This window comes from Pseudorca crassidens, chromosome 10, assembly GCF_039906515.1.
Source record: "Pseudorca crassidens isolate mPseCra1 chromosome 10, mPseCra1.hap1, whole genome shotgun sequence".
NCBI classification, from domain to species: domain Eukaryota; kingdom Metazoa; phylum Chordata; class Mammalia; order Artiodactyla; family Delphinidae; genus Pseudorca; species Pseudorca crassidens.
The window spans coordinates 93,680,105-93,698,373 of record NC_090305.1 but is presented as its reverse complement, the minus strand read 5'-3'; the positions used below and the strand labels follow the sequence as shown (position 1 = coordinate 93,698,373).

At 37.6% G+C, this 18,269-nt stretch overlaps 1 protein-coding gene across 6 annotated transcripts in view; it reads right to left on the bottom strand.

Annotated features, from left to right (window-relative positions):
- CNTN4 (contactin 4) overlaps positions 1 to 18,269 on the bottom strand; it is a 977,605-nt gene that overhangs the window by 834,355 nt on the left and 124,981 nt on the right. The window contains exon 1 of one of the 6 annotated variants that reach the window (XM_067755238.1): positions 14,082 to 14,100. The exons of 4 other annotated variants lie outside the window; for them this stretch is intronic. The gene's annotated coding sequence lies outside the window, so the exon portion shown is untranslated. Of the gene's footprint in view, positions 1 to 1,115; positions 1,134 to 14,081; positions 14,101 to 18,269 lie in introns of those variants that run through there. One more of the 6 variants, XM_067755239.1, reaches the window with a different exon arrangement.

The following is an 18,269-nucleotide window of genomic DNA, read 5'->3' as shown; positions in this document are numbered from 1 at the left end:
GGAGCTTCTTGCCTTTTCGGAAGTCTGAGGTCTTCTGCCAGCGTTCAGCAGGAGTTGTTCCACGTGTAGATGTATTTCTGATGTATTTGTGGGGAGGAAGGTGATCTCCATGTCCTACTTCTCCGCCATCTTGAAGGTCCCTCTCCAGCCTCAGAAGTTACGTTCTATAGACCTTTCCCATTTGCTACATGCTTCCAGATACACGATATCCTTTGAACATGAAGTCAGACATTGACTGAGTACCTACTGTCAGTATCTCCAGCTGACAGATACAAAAGTACAGTAAGAGAGGATCAGTGTGTGGCCCGTGTGGTTGCATTGCTAATAAGCAGCAAAATGAGACTTCTTATCTCCAACTCCTGTGTACTTCCTGCTCAATTATGAAGGCTTGGCAATGATCCAGATGATGTAAACCTTACAATTTCTCCCACTGAGACCACCTTGTAACTTCATGACGATGATATTGCTGCCGCACAGCATTTTCACAATACTGTGGGTGATTCATGCTACCTTCCAGCTATGGAAGCATTCACTCAACATCCCTTAAACTCAACTCCACCAACCTCAATTTCCCAAGCCCTTCTCCACTGAATTAAGATGGGTCTTTTCTGCATCTCCTATCACAACATTTTCTGCACTAAATTTTAAACTGGTTTACTAACACATCTACTTTAACTAAACTGTATGTGCCTTAAAACAGGACGGTGCTCAATGTTTATATTCCAGCACCAGGTGCAATGCCTTCACCACAGCGGCCACCTAAAATCAGGATAGTGAGTGGTTGTGTGCAACACTTAATAAATGAATTGCCCAAGAACACACATGATACTAGACTTCTCAATCATCAAAATTTAAAATCAAATGAGAGCATTTTGTTGAAATCTAGTTCTCTAGTTGGCATAGTAACCATTAATACATCATATGCTTATCATATAGAGACAAGTTAAAGGACTATGAAATTTGCACTGGGAAGATTATTTTTAAGTGGATATACAAAGCCTCGAAAATACAGAAAAACAATGACGGGAATTAATTTTTTTAAGTTAGAAAAATAAAATGATACAGGACAATTTTAATTTCTTCAAAATTTTGACAGATTTATTTTAAATACTTACTGTAGCATGTTCAAACACAGGCTGGCATATACCCTTCCTAGATAGTTATGTGGGGTTCTCTGTTTGTGACTGCATCCAAGTTAGCTTTCATATTAATGAACTCCTTAATCTAAATAGCTTTCATGTTATCCTGTTATGCACATCTGTTCACACCTGGATAAATGTACAAATTGATAATGTTAACATCATTAAATCTCATGCAATTCACAGTAATCATTCAATTCAAGCTCCAGTCAAAAGGTAAAGAGAATAGGGAAAAATAAATCTTTTTTGTTTCTGAAACACCCAGACTTATGGGTCTTCTTGGCCACTTTGTTCTTTTGTTAGTTGAGTGAGCTCTAAGACAGAAGCCCTTACCAATGCCACAGAGAAACCAAGATAAGTAACTCATTTTTTCCAAATACCTATGGCCCTTTTTCCAAGCAAAAGTAAACTCAGAGCAATACTGTTCAAAGCAAGTGAACAGGTTTTGTCAAAGCTTCAAGCAAAAAGAAAGACAAGTATCTGGTCTCCACTTAGCATAAACTTGAATCTTTTGTGACCGAGGTAGTACTGAAGATGCAATAACATGCTTTTCTGGTGGAGAGATGGGGGCTACTAAGTGAGCAAGAGAATAGAAGAGGAAAAAAAGACAAAGGCAACATGCTGTTTGTGAAGGACACACTGATGAAATGATTGAACGTCATCTGAAGTAACGATGAAGATTAAAATACAATTCCTTTATGACAAAGTCAATCAACAATGCACCTGTCTCATGCTAAAGAAAGTAATTTTACTTCCTCCTAACTCTAGGTGCTATACCCAGTCTTGTCAGCTCCATAAGAGGGCATTTAATAAATGTTCCTATCAGATATATCAGCATGAATCCCTGTCAACGACTTCTTGGTCCGGTGTCCAGAATAAAGTCACTTCTATAAGTAGTTCTGTATAAAAATGTGGTAAGCAGAGAAACTCAACAACTTGATGAAGTTTGTTAATGTCTGCTAGATGCAATAATGACCTTTTAATAAATATCTATTCCCGATTCTCTTGCCAAAAAGTAGGTCGTCATTTCAGAATCTAAAAGCTACCTGGCCAATTATCATCTGAAAATAAAGAAAACATGTTACATGCCTAAATGAGCAAGAAATCATATGGAATAACAGGAGTGGGGAGGAAAAACTGCCAACACTAATTACATCAGGTATACTTTCCAGGTAACTGTCCTTGTTTGCTTTTCTTCTTCTGTTGCACATGCACTTCTTGTTCAAACAGGGCATGGATAATTTTGAGAAAGGAGAACTCACTAGGCTCAAACCAAGGAGTTTGGACAGACGTTTCCAATAATTTCTTGGAAAAGTCATTTCTCTAATGAGCTTCTTCATCTACAAAATTACAGGGGTGAGCTAGATGACCTTGAAATCTCTGCAAGAGATAATAACTGTGATATCCAGGATGATTCTATCATACTGCTGCTTTGCTAAAAGGTTTATTAGAGAGAACACTGAAATAAGCACCCAGAAAAATGATCTGAAGATTCTCAACGGATTTCATTTCCCACGCTGTCCACACCTGTCCTCAATCACTGCAGATAATGCTTAAGTTAAGCGGTATTATGCAAAATCAAGTACTACATACTGAATTGTATCTGCCTCTTTCAGAAAGGCTATCTATATGATAGTGCATATAACCATGAGGGAGAATGCAGAATATATCACAAGACTGAAAGAAAGAAAAAAAAAAAAGGAGGCAAAAGCTTTTTAATTGACCACTTAAAAGGTTATGTAGAGGCCAGGCCACAAGGTGAAGGTACGAAGTATGTTTCTAGTACGGAAAGCTGTCTACTAACAATGAAATGCTCAATATTCTTACGACTTTTTTGAGTGAGGAGTCTACAGCAGATTTAAGTCCTGGATCAGTTAAGAATCTGGTATGTAAAAATAAAAGCCCATCAATTCTTAGCATCCCTTTGGGGTTTCTGTGGGTATACGTGTAATAACTGTCATATCTCAAAACAGTTCAATCTGACCCCCATTATTTTAAAAATATAATGATAGTGGCCAGAGTTATCAGCTATGCTTCGATGATTTGAATGCTCCTAACTGGTGCAATTAGGTGAAATTAACAATTTCTTAGTGAGAACACAGATTGGTATCTAAAGGGCTCAAACCACCTCAGAAAGGCGAATAGGGCATTTCATAAAAGTAGAATCTATCTGCCAAGGTCAAAAAGCTCCTGTATCTCTTCCTCAATTCAATTTTTCTCATGACTTTCCACCCCCAAGGTTGTCTCACTTAAGACTTGTTGATGCCCTGGCAATGCTGTTTTGAGATACAGGGTGTGATAAGAGCTATGGAAAGGGTATGATCTCAATTATAATAGAAAACACCAATGGAAACAAAACTTTTTCAAACTTCATATTTTCCATCTATCAAATTGGCAAAGATCAAAAGTTTTACACTGTGTTGATAAGTGTGTGGTATAACAGACATTCACATACATTTTTAGTGGGTGGATCCATTGGTACAAATTCTGTGGAGAATTATTTACCAGTATCTATAAGAAGCAAACTTTTTTTTTTTTTTTTTGACTCAGAAATGCCTCCTCTAGAAATATAAAGTCTAGGAATATACGGTCATTGGAGCACTTCTTCCTGGTTGTAATAGCTACCTGATAGGGTTACTGTTAAGATGAATGAAATAATTCATATAAAGTATACAGAACAAAATTTGCATTTTACTGGTATTAATGGTAAGCACTGATAAAACTTAGTTGTTCACGTAATTATTATTAGATGATGATGTTCATGTAATTATTATTAGATGGTAATACAAGTCATTTTTTGACATACTACAAAATTTCAGAGAAGTAGAGGACAGCCTCATATTCATTAAGGTTAAAAAAAGCAAATGTGTGTACTACACATAGCTAAATCTAGAACATGGTATTTAAATGCTCTCTGGTAAGCCCTGTCAACTGGGGAAATTTCTTTACAGAAAAGTATAATTTGCATATAATCATGTGTTAATTCCATAGGACTGTTTTATACTGAATTAATAAATGTCTAAAAGATTAGGGAAAAACACAAAAACCTTGTAATCTGGATCAAAATTACCATTATTTTATTAGGATATAATTGTTTGAATGATTTGAAGAGTAGCTTAAATATTTTCTGGGTTTTTCTCTTCTTTCTGTAGCTAAATGATGTTCTAACCATTATCAACCATTCATTTTAGCTAAATGACAAAGAGAGAAAAAATGTGAACTAAAAGCGTATTCATTCCGACATTAACCCAAAATAACCAATTTGCTTCTCATGAGCCTTGGATGTTGCTGAGGTGCATTTGTTAAATTATAGAAGCAATTTTTCCTCAGGAATCTTCTAATTTTGTTCCAATCACTGGAGTCATGCTTATCTATTTCCTTGCACAGATATACTGCCTCCTCAGAGAACTCTTGAGAATAGAAACTCTGTATCCGATGAGTGAATATCAAACAGTGAGATGACTAGCCAGTTAGGTTAAAAATATGAAAAGACATTTAAATCTAAACATAAAGGAGACCATGTGAATAACAAAATATGGGGGATGTAGAAGAATAAATTAGGAAAACTTCTTCCCTTCCTTTTCTCAGAGCTTTTCCATACCCAAGCAGGAAAGCTGGGTCTTACTATCCTAGTGTTTAGAGCTGTGCTATCCAATATGGTACCACTAGCCAGATGTGGCTACTGAGTGCTTGTAAAGTAGCTAATAAGAAATGAAAAGATAGTGTAAAAAATGAGTGTAAAGTATCTTATTCCTAATTGTTTTAATACTGGTACAGGTTGATATAATATTTTGAACACAATATATTTAATAAATTTCCACCTGTTTCATTGTACTTTTTAATGTGAGTTCCAGAAAATTGAAATTATATTTTTGGCTCACAGTATATTTCCATTAGACAGTACAGAACTAAAGCATTAGTATCTATGACATATGTATAGGCCACAAGTTCCTTTGTGTGCACTTGTGTTTTGATGGTTCCAGTAACTAAGTCGGTCTCTAAAAGGGAAGAACCCATGTATCTGTACAATCTTACCTAGGCGTGGGAAAACTGCTTGGGTTTTATTTGAGTCCAGCTCTTCCCCGTAAAAATAAGGCCCTAGCCAACATGGTGTTGCAGTCAGAAGACTTGAGTTTCCACCTGGGTTACCTGGGCAAATCACTCAAATCCCCTGAGTCCCTTGTCTTACGTATAAAATACCTGTCTTTCTAGCCATGAGCACTGCTGTGCAAATCATTTGAGATATGTATATAAGATAACTCGTCAAGTCATACTCATTATGGTCCTTGAAGGGGTATTAACATTTAGTTTTAGCTCAACAAATGACATACTTAACAACTGATCCTTTGCAGTCCACCTAAGTCGCAGCAGAAATACCACACCTTTGCTTCCAGTCACACTGCTGTGTATGACAGAGGCAGCTGATCCCTAAGTCGTAAGTTAGACTGTTCCATAAGGATTCTTTTTCAAAGCAAGTGAATCGAGTGTGGATCTCTGAAAAAGCTTAATAACTATGATCACAGTACTAGAATTAAGAGTAAAGAAACCATGATGATGTATTGCTGATAACAACTGACTCTTTCACACACCCATGCATTCACTCATCAAACATTTGGAGAACGCCCTACAACCACAGCATGAGAAAGATCAAGCTTTGGAGTCAGAGATACCTGAGTGTTAATTTCAGCCACCCCGAGTGTTTTATATGGCCCTGTAAACCCTGTATTATTGGAATAAATTATTAAGAGCAGAAGGTTTTTAGACAATTAAGTATTATTTGTAAAAAAAATAAAAATAAAAATAGCTCAATTCCTGGCACATAGTATTCAGTAAAGGTTAGCTAAAATAATAATATTTACTATTATTTAGTTACTGTTCTTGATACTGAAGATACTGTAAGACACAGGCTCAGCCCTCAAGGCATTATATAGATTATCATCTACCAGCTGTATCTAAGGAAGTCTGTAAGAATGGATATTTTTAAGAATCCAGGTAACTATATGAATTTCAGCTGTTATTCTGATATTTAGCACTGCGTAATGACAACCTGAATTCTCAGAAGGTCCATTCAATAAGCCTAAGGGATTTTGCCAACTAAAATGCAGTTTACCTTACTGTGTTTCATGTAATAAGTCTTGCAACACTGAATTTCAGGAAACTCTTGAGAAAACCTCTTCTACCAGGCTTAAAGTTAGCCTAAGTACCCTATTAAATAGACCTCTTAAGCCATTTTTTAATAACACAGAAAATTGATCATCATCACAGTCTAATGCAACAATCATTTATTGTGACCCTCTAGTTCAGCAAGGGAGGTGAGAAATCAATGATGGAAAACATCAATAACTTCTTGCCTGCTTTCATAAACCTAGCTAAGTAAGCTCTTACCATGAACAGCCATCATCTTTGACAATTTATTTTTTTCTGCAATAAATGAATGAGTGAGCAGCAAGGATTTCCACAGAAAGGCCTTAGGGGCCAATTCCCCAAGACCACTGTATTAAAGTTCTCAAAGTAAAAGGTGCACCAACTTGTAATCATTTTTATATAAAGCAGGATCCACAATGACACAGAAAAGTGATTCTACCATCTACTATGAAAACAGATTACCAACCTCCCTTTTGTAGATAGCTACAAGTTAATACGGCATGTCCAAAGTTCCATACACTGGAATGACTGCTTTTAAATCAATCAACCAAATCGTATTTAATAACTCAATTAAATGAGAACACATAACCCCATTTTCAAAAGACTTAAAATATTTTTTAAATAGATCTAAATTGTAGGCATTTATATATATTACAAGTTGTTATAGTTCAAGACGGCCCTCAAAACACAATTGTAACCAAGTCAATGACTTAAAAATCAGAGCCTCAGTGTCTTGATCTGTAAAATGGAGATATTTGTATTGAAATTACAGTGCTATTAGAAATCAGTCTTATTACTACTACTGATGTTTTATTTTCTTTATTGGCTAGGGCAGGGGTCTGCAAACTATGTAAAGAGCTAGATGATAAATATTTTCAGCTTTGCAGGTCATAAAATCTGTATCAGAACTACTCAACTCTGCTGTTGTAACATGAAATCAGTATGGACAATATATACACACGAGTGTGGCTGTGTGCCGATAAAACTTTATTGATGGACACTGACATTTGAATGTCATAGTTTTCACATATCATGAATTACTATTCTTTTGATTTTTTTTCCAACCATCTACAAATATTTTTAAAAAGCATGCTTAGTATGTGGAAGACACACAAAGAAGTGGAGAACTAGACTGGATCAATGGGCCATAAATTGCCAACCCCTTGGCCAGAAGACTCTGATCCAACCTTATGTAAATTGATTATATATTTAATTGGCCAAAGAGTTTTTGGAAAAAATCACTTGTAACAAATTGAAAATTTCTCTACATACAAAACCATGTTATTTTCATTTACTTTAAATTCTGCTGAACATTTTTGGGGAAGAAAATACTCTGTTTTCACTATTTAATCACCTTCCACTTTATAGATCTTTTAGTAGTATTTTCTCTCTAATGTAAAAAGTTCAACTATGGTACTTCAAAGCACTGCAAACAAATTTATTTCCAGTGCTTGTTAAACGTATTGCTTATTTTCCTTACTAAATTAACTGTGGTTTGTGAAACAAACAAATAAATCCAACAATACAAGATGCAAAAACAATTTCAATAAATAGGTCTTCATTTACTAATAATCTCCTTTCTGCCACTGACTTAAAAACATCTGCCAGCAAGATGTGCAAATACCGTATTTCTCCAGTTACACAATGTTAATTATAATGGAATTACACCACCAAGAAATTCTTAATCATGCTGGCCACTCTTCCGTGTTCTTATTACTCACTCCTAATCCATTAAATCTGTGCTGTAGTATTAAAACGGGCAGAAGGACAGGGAGAGAGGAGATGAATTTGATTTGGTCAAAAGGTGAAGGCATAATAATTTAGTTGAATAAGTTAAGCGGGGCATCGACTTTTTATCCCTTTATTTCTTATGCTTTTAATGCTGGATTATATGTAAAATGAACAAAAGACCGTGAATATCAGGCGTTACACTGAGACAATCAAGCAAACCGACTATGGCACCAAACGACATGCTGTTGAGGTTCATAATAGTTGCTCTTGTGACATTTAACTTAGAGTTTAAAGAGATTTACCAAGCATTCCTAATCTATCATTATCTTATAATCCACCAATTTATTTACCTTGTTGAACCTAATTAGAATGAAAAGTAAAAATGTTAGGGATGCAAAGATAAGTAAGTCAGAAACGTTTGTAAATCCTCAGAATAGGTCTCTGTTTTGTCTTCTGAGACATGGCATCACATCAGCCCCCAAACAATTAACACAACATCCACGTTACCATGGATGCACATATCTACAGATAGTTAAGTACACAGATAATAACAGAAGGCAGCATAAAGTACCGATTAAGACCACATGCTACAGAGCCAGACTGACCAGTTTTGTAAGCTCAGCCATTTATCTATCCGTGTGATCGTAAATAATTCACTTATTGTATTCCTGAGTTTCTCTGTAAAATGGAAAAAAAAATAATCATAGCCACCACTGAATGTTAGAAGGATTAACTTAATATGCATAAAATTTTTATCATATTATCCGACACAAAGAACTATGTAGGGCTTCCCTGGTGGCGCAGTGGTTGAGAGTCTGCCTGCCAATGCAGGGGACACGGGTTCATGCCCCGGTCTGGGAAGATCCCACATGCCGCGGAGCGGCTGGGCCCGTGAGCCATGGCCGCTGAGCCTGCGTGTCCAGAGCCTGTGCTCCGCGACGGGAGAGGCCATGGCAGTGAGAGGCCCGCGTACCACACACACACAAAAAAAAAAACTATGTAAATGTTAAATAAAGCAATGGCTAAAAGAGTATTATTGAATAATACTCTATTACCATTTCTTTATAATATTTGCACTTTGATAGGTGATTACTACACAACTCTTTTTAGATCTCTATGAGAAAAAAAATCATAAGAACTTAATAGCCCCATCAATGATAAATGTTTGCCAATGATACAGGTGAAAAGGCAATCTAAGGGTTGTTTGCCTCAAATACCACCCATGTGTGACATAATTAATGAAACAAAATTACAGGGCAACAGGGCACTTACTTCTAAAGCACCTAATAATGAAGAAGCCTTTAACCAGCAGTAGAGACTCGGCCACTTAATTAGCTCCTGCTACATAAAGTGGTTACCCTCAATCCAGTGTTTTCTTTTCTTCTAAACACCCCTATGACCTACTGTCTCCAAACTCCAAGGTCCTCATCAATAAACTTGACAAGATTCTTTTTTAATTTTTATTTATTTATTTATTTATGGCTGCACTGAGTCTTCATTGCTGCGCAGAGGCTTTCTGTAGTTGCGGTGAGCGGGGACTACTCTTTGCTGCAGTGCGCAGGCTTCTCCTTGTGGTGGCTTCTCTTATTGCGGAGCACAGGCTCTAGGCCCACAGGCTTTCATAGTTGCAGCACGTGGGCTCACTAGTTGTGGCTCGCAGGCTTTAGAGTGCAGGCTCTGCAGTTGCGGTGCATGGGCTTAGCTGCTCCGCGGCACGTGGGCTCTTCCCAGACCAGGGATCGAACCCGTGTCCCCTGCACTGGCAGGCACATTCTTAACCACTGCGCCATGAGGGAAGTCCCAAACCTGACAAGATTCTTAACTGGGCCCCATTTAGCAGCACACCACTTTGCTAACTACCATAGAGAATGTCAATACACAAAAGAGACAGCCCGAACTATCAAGGAGCTTACAATCTATTTAGAGAAACAAAGTGTAAGAAAGTGAAATGATGGCAACATAAAACTATACAAAAAGGAAGTAAGAACCCAAAATGCAAACATGGGTGCAGTGCTTTAGCGTCTATACAGTGTTCTCACCAGTACAGTAACTCATTCTGTGCCTCCATCCCACTGTAGACCAGCAAGTTAAAAAAAACTGCTATCTTGGTATTACAGACTACCAAGCAGAGCCTCGGGAAATCTAAGTAACTTGCACGAAGTCTTACAATTACAGACAAAGCCATAGTGCAGAACATAGATATTCATGCTCACATCCATGATTTTAAGCTACAGCGCTCTGTTCCCTGAAAGGAGAGACCCACAAGACTCCAGCACTCTGTGATCACTTCCTAGAGAGAGGGTGTGAGCCAATTCATGATGAGTGGTCAGAAGTGGGCATCTGACCAAAAGGGAAGGTCACTGCAAATGGGAAATGGTGTCAGATCAATGAAGTAAAGAAAAAGTCCAGGTCAATGGCTTTAAATGGAGCGTTTGGAGAGGAGGTCTGTGTTGGCACAAGTAGAAAAGTCATTAGCTAGTATTCTGTGTTTCCTATTGGCTGTGCAAAAGACGGGAGAGAAGGACTGGAGTTTTAAAGCAATTGCATCAGGCATTATGAAGCTAAATTTCAACTCCACCACCTCTAATGTGTATCTACCCCTTTATCTCTTGAGACTCTGATATGACCTACACACTCAGTCAATCTGATTCACCTGGGATCCCCAAACTAATTGCTACCACATACTGAATGACAGGAGGCACTTGAGTAAATCTTAAGATACACAGTACACTTACGATGTTAGAAACACTGTGCTAAAATCTTTCACATGTCATTTAATCTTCAAACTAACCACAGCAGCTGTGTCAGGGTCCCCAAGACTACTTCTAAAATCAAAGACTTGCTAGAAAGATTCACAGGACTCAGCATCTAAGTTGCACTTATGTCTAAGATTTATTACAATGATGTAGTAGGAATACAAAGTTGGATGATAAAAAAAAAATAATAAAAACCACAGGCAGAGTCTGGAGTAATCCATATGCAAGTTTCCTTACATGTCCTTCCTCCCATTGGGTGGTCACAGAGAGTGTATACTTTCCTAGCAATGAAAATGCATCAACACGGGTGGAATATTTCTGTCCAGGCAAGCTGATTAGGGACTCAGTGTGGGCACTGTTTATTCCGTTTGTAAGAGGGCTGGTCACATAGGTGCACTCTGCTAGAATTACCAAAATTCCATACGACTCAAAGACAGCAGGTGTTGAGCATACACCACATTATTTGTACAGACAGTCTAGGCATAGTGATCAACTCTTGTCAATTAAAAAAATTATATTAGTACCAGCCAAGATCTCAGATGTCAGCCAAGGGCCAATCTCACATGTATTCCTCTTAGTATATCAGACCTGAGACTCCTATCCTAACTCTTTCCTACACAGGAGGCCACTATTATTGTTTCATGTAGAAGAAGTAACTGAGTTACAGACATTATTTAACTCATCTAGGATCCTAGAAGTTCTAAGTGCCAGACAATGTGTCATAGCTTGAGAGCTCCTGCAACAGACATGACACAAGGTTATAGGCGAGCTGTTTTGTTTTAGGAGACATCCGGGAAACTGAAGGGCTAACTTGTAGGTGGGCACAACGATAGCCAGGTGTGGAAAAAGGAAGGATAGCAAGCTAATCCCAGGGTTTGTAGTTAAATTGGTTACCATCGTGGTCAAGCAGGAGTCAGTCCCACTGTGGTACAGTGTGAAATGAACTTCAAAGTTTTCCACTCAAAATACCGACCAGGGCAATATCTATTTACTGGTTGTTCATCCCCTATTGGTCAAGGTTCTCAGGAGTTATTAACTCCTCATAGTAGAGAAATCTTAGGGCAGAAAGCAAAAATCCCTGAGGCAGAACACAACCTGGTTTTGCAGCAAGGACGGGAGCCAAAATCTGCATCCAGAGAATGACAGATAGGGTATAAAAAGGATAAACAGTCTGTATTAAACCTCAGGCACTGTGACTCCCCATGCTATACCTGAGTCATCATGGTGGGTTCTGTCAGATTCCTTTAGAATGGATTAGAAGTCCCTAAGTAGCTTTCAAGGATTAAAAAAAAGAATAAACATCGTGCACCAATGTGACAGTGGTAACTCCAGCTTTTGCACGGCAAAGAAGGTAACAGAGTAAAAAAAAAATCTGTCTTCAAAATCCCACACACCTCAGTTCAGCATTCTTTACAGAAACGCTATTTGTTTAAGGCCGGCAATTGTTGATATATAAAGTTTTGCAGAAAGCCTGACTCTGGCTCAGTCAGGTTTCTGTTCATTACCCTGGAAGATATGAAGGTTTTATTTATATATTTATACATATACAATCAGTAGTTTTTTAACATTTTCCAAGGGTTGGAAAATCACCATCACCTAGTTCCAGAATATTTTCAGCCCCCTACAAAAGAAACTATATAAATTCACTCCCATATTTCCATTCAAAATCATTCCCAATTTCTCCTGCTCCTAGCCCCTGGCAACCACCAATCTATTTTTTGTCTTTATGAATACGCCTATTCTGGAAATTTCATATAAATGGAATCATACAATACATGCCTTCTTTTACGTAGCATAATGTTTGCAAGATTCATCCATGTTGTAGCATTATCAGTACTTCATTTGTTTTTATTTCCAAATAACTTTCCATCATATGGATATTCAGTACTTGTTTATCTGCGCATCAGCTGATGAACATTTAGGATGACTCCAGTTTTTCACTCTCACGACTAATGTTTCTATGAACAGTGTGGCTTTATGTTCTCATTTCTCTTGGGTATATATCTAGGAAGGGAATTTCTGGGTCAAATGATAACCTTATGTTTAACACTGAGGGACAGCCAAACTGTTTTCCAAATAAGCTACCTTATTTTACAATTCCACCAGCAGTGTATGAAGGTTCCAATTTTTTCCTTCATCAACGTTTGTTTTTGGCAAATACAAATATTTGAAGGCCAGTAATTTCAAGATCAATGGCTTGATTAAGAAGCTTCCTAATTATTTACATTCAGTATTCCTAAATATGTATTATGGAGAAGGTAGATGCCTTGCAGCTTACAAAAATGACATGCCATCTAGTAGTTGTTGTCATAGTGGGAAAACAAAAACATCCTCACCTATATACATAATAGTGGCAGATGGAGGTAAGTTTTCACAGTAATTCCAAATGGAAATATCAAACCCAAGAAGGTGTGATTTGAGGGTTACTTTTAGAGTAGGATTTGGGTGGAAGTAAAGGAACCTAACACAAGAGAAAGATAGTTGTTATGACTGTTTGCATCCCCCCAAATTCATATGGTGAAGCCCTAATCCCCCATTTCATGGTATTTGGAGGTGGGTCCTTTGGAAGGTAATTAGGTTTACATGAAGTCATGTGGGTAGGGCTTCCATCATGGGATTAGTGTCCTTGTAAGACTAGAGACACAGACAAACACAGACCAGTGCTAGCTCTCTTCAACATGTGAGAACACAGGGAACAGGTGGCCATCTGCAAGCCAAGAAGAAGGCTCTCACCAGAAACCCAATCTCCTAGCACCTTAATCTTTGACTTCCCAGCCTCTGTAGTTGTGACAAATAAATGTCTGCTTAAGCAACCCAGAATATGGTATTTTGTTATGGCAGCTTGAGCTAAAACAATAGCATACCAGATGCAGGAAACACTATGAGTGACAACATAGAAAAAAGAGATGAGTACCTGTATTTACCCAAAATCAACTAGTGAAATACTGATCAACTTATTTAAACTTGTGTCCTGAACATGGTGAAAAGAATATCCTCCTAGTAGATGGAAAGGAAATGGAAAGAGAACCTAAAACAAATTAGATGCAAGAAGAAAGTTGTCATAGGGAAATAAATAGAAGCATGGTATGAATTTGGCAAAGCCAATTCCTTTAACGTCAAGGTCTATAATTCTGAAAAAAGCTATCAAATATTCTCCGATAAAAGATGGCATAAGATGCAGCTTAAAACCATAAAAATAATGCTAAAGACAGTCTCAAATGTGAGTAATGATTATGAGTTATAAGTAAATAAACAAAGCTGTTATAAATTACCCTGCCATAATTAAAACAAAGTCATTATTTTGTATTACCTTTTATTGTTGATACGGGCCAAAATTAAGGAATATTCCAAGAGAGTGTACCTTAAAAGATAGAGAGAAATGACTTCAAAGCTCTAGGAGAAGTTGTTTAATAGACATTTCAATTGATAACTGGGGACATCTAAATAATAAATAGGAAAATAATGCACTTTAGAAAATCCACTATAACCCAAATAGTAGATCGTGGCAAAGCCAAGCCAAATAACATTTTTCAGTAACAGTTGGTAAAGGCATACAAGAGCAAAGAAAATTTAAATAAAGGAAGTAAAGTTCAATTCACTGAGAGATTCTCTGTTTCATATGCATTTCCAGAGATATTTTTCTGTAACTGGGATACAAAAACTCAAAAATATCTTAGACATATATGTTTATTTTTGGAGCCCTACAAAAGGTATTTAACTATAGCCAAGACAGATGATTGTCCCAAGTAAGGAAATGCTTCAAATATAAATCACCAACTCTCTTCCTTCAGGGTTTACTGTTAACATCAAGCTAGACATATGAAAATTAGCACTGCAACAACTCACCATTTCTGTGCATCCAGGCATTTATGGAAGATCAGATCTGCCTCCTGGAAATGTGCTGAATATTAGTATCTGCAAGCCCTGGGTAAACCTAGGGGACAGCTGAGCCCAAAGCCTCATCACGTCTTTAAACACTTAACGCCTTCAACTCTAGCATTCACTTTAACAGATGCTCTCACATCCCACATGTCAGCACAGCTTCCTACAAACCCCTATACATAGAAAACATGATGACACATCTTGGTCATAACTGATAAGCAAAATTGGAATTGCTATAGGACCATCTGATAAGCCACTCCTAGCATGATGAGAAATGGAAGGACCTCATTCCTGATAGGAAAATACGGGGGAGAAGAATGGTGGATTGGGACCAATCCTCCTTGGTTATATGTAACCCTTTACTCTGCCTTTACATCAGGGGAAAGGATCCCTTTGGTTTAATACAATAAGCATGTGTTTCAGAAAAATATACAAGGTAAAGAATTAGTGGTAATGGAATTTTTACAGTTATATGCCACCAAATATTTAAACCAATTTACAAATTACTTATTTTCTACACATCCGGGCTTGGGCATGTATCGAAAAACAGCTATTATTAGACTTATATTTTGAAAGAAAGTTACAAGATGTGTACCTGTTCTCAATTTCTTTAAAAAAATAGAAACATACCATACTATCTGATTCCAAAATGCACTTCTATAAACTTTCTATTTACCTGAAACTGGTTAGATCCTTAAATTGGGTTGTACATTTCAATTATTGTGTTCTTATCTCCCCTTGACTCCTCCTTAGAAAGCTGTGGTTAAATTGATGGTGTCTCTTCCTAACTTTAGCTACACGCCAACCTCTTTCACATCTCTATACACTCTGAACCTGCAGCTCTGGCTCCCTGTAATCTCATCCTCTTTGATCTCTGCATGCCTGCTTTTCGTATCCTGTGAAACTCAGCTGAAACGTTTTCTTCAAAAAAAACACTGGCGGGCTTCCCTGGTGGCGCAGTGGTTGAGAGTCCGCCTGCCGATGCAGGGGACACGGGTTCGTGCCCCGGTCCGGGAAGATCCCACATGCTGCGGAGCGGCTGGGCCCGTGAGCCATGGCCGCTGAGCCTGTGCGTCCGGAGCCTGTGCTCCGCAACGGGAGAGGCCACAACAGTGAGAGGCCCGCGTACCGCAAAAAAAAAAACAAAAAAAACTGGCTTTCCCCATCACACTAATTAGTCTCTACCCGTGTAACTCAGTCTATGTAACCCACTCTTCCTTCCCTTTCAGTCACAACATTGCTATCACTGTACCTCTTTCTTACTTTTACACTATTTTTCTCTATTTGCTTTTACATATTTAGTTATTTGTCTGTTACCATCTCCCCCTGTAGACTTTAAGCTCCATGAATGGTAGATCTATATTTAATTTATTTACCACTTTCTTTGTGTACCCAACATCTCGTACGCACTCAAATTTTTTCAATTAATACATACATGTTCAACTTTACAACTGGATTGCTACACAAAGTTAATTATGGTTCCATGAAAAACCTTTTGTTTTCTTTATGCACTGCTATATTTTACAGAATTTCTAAAATGAACACATGTATTTGACTTGTGAAATCAAGAAAAAAAATTCTCTTTTTTGAGCGTTGCTTTCCCTTTATAATGCTATTCTTAGGGCTTTGGTTTTCTGATATATTTGAGCTAAAAGCAGTCATTTACTGCTAGGTGATGAGAATATAGGTATTAGTCACATCTGTGGAGATGATGTTCACACGGTAAAGAAGATATTGAAATATCTGGTAGTTCTGGTAATGATTATGACCTTCAAAACATACTCAAGGGGGAAAAAATAGGTACCAAACAATTGACAGTTTTTACAAAAGATTAGAGCAAACAGCATGAAATCACTTCCAGAAATGACAGCAATCAATCTGTTTCTTAAATGGTATCAGTGGCAGAGTCCATACCGGAAAACAGATTGTTTGGAACTAGATCAGCCCTCCAGGCCAGGAAGGTGCCAAGAGAAGGAGCCTGAAAGTTATGACAATAAATAAAGAGCAACCTTCTTATACTACAGACAGGAAGGAAGCCCAGAAGAAGATAAGAGGGGCTGCTGAAGCATGGGGACCAAGAATCATGCCACAAAAAAGCCCAGTACCATCAACGTCCCAAAGAAGCAAACTAAATTTCAGGGGATGAACTTCAATCCTTGGAAAAGAAACTTTAAGAAGTTAGATAAAGTCCAAATCCTACATTTAATGTCAGATCCTAAAGGAATAAGCTTTGAGACAGAGCAGAGTGTTCTACTTTTCAGAATGTGCGTCCAAGCATATTTCGTATAAAAGAAAAGTCTCATTATTTGAAATAACTCACAAAGCAAAGGCCAGACTAGCAGCAAGCACAATCCACCCATGAGCTACAGGGCAGTGGGTTGTAGCTCCCTCAAACCTGCTATGGAAGGGCAAGGTCTATTCAAGAAAAGGAGACGAGGCTGAGGCTGCAAGGGTTTCAAAAGGCCGTGGCTTTGTGGTAAGAAGGGTATGGGGACTGAAGCCACTCAGGGCGTAACATCAACTATAGTCAAAGTAAGCGAGCTCGTCAGCACTTGGTGTGAATGTAAACTGGTACAACCGCTTCAGGAAGCAATTCACCAACGTATCCAGTAAAACTGACACACATACCGTACAACTCAATGATTCAACATCTGTGGGGGGATGTCCCCAGAGAAACGTTTACATCAGGAGGATGTATGTACCAGGAAACTCATTGCCACAGTGAAAGTAGAAATGTTTGAAACTGAAATGCCCACATGAGAACAGACAGACATCATGATCCAGTCACACACTAAGACTATTATATTACATTTAAAATAAATGAACATTATCAATGTTGATCATATTAAATATAGGGAAAAAGAAACCCATTAGCCAAAGGATATACACTGTATCATGTTTTTAAATTAAGTTTTAACACAAAACAGTGTGTGTATATAAATATATACATATACACACACATATATTTAGTTAAACAGATGTGTATAAAAGTATAAATACTTGAATAGGAAGGAAACACTTACTTCAGGATATGTAATACCTCTGAAGAGGTGGGAAGGAGGAGACTGGGGTGAGGGGCTTCATTTATATCTGTACTTTAAGGATTCAATTATATCTATAATTCAAATGGATCTAAATAGTAAAACATTCAACTGTTTTCAAAGGTGGTTAAGGATACACGGCTATGGATTAGTACTGTCTTCTATAATATTATTTATCTTTAGAATATGTATAACATTTTTAACAATTAACATGGCAGAAAATATTTTTCTTGCAGAGCTTCCTCTTTTCTACTGAACACCACTATTTTAAATTTCTATTAAGTACGATTCTCAGATTACATTTAACAGCACTGCAGAGTATGTACACTGACATTTATTATGTACTTCCTGGAATGCAGCCTAAGCCCCTACTCAGGTAGAAACGCTCTCCTACCTAAGGCTTTGATAGCCCTCACATGATCATTATGGCTGATTTTATGTGATGGTTTTCATGGACTCTATGCTCTTTTTCTGACTTTGTGAAAAATGTTGTGTTATCAAATTTCACGTTAGGAAGATTCGTTCTGTAATATCACCTCATAATGTCAAAATTCAGTCATGCGTAATTTCCCTCT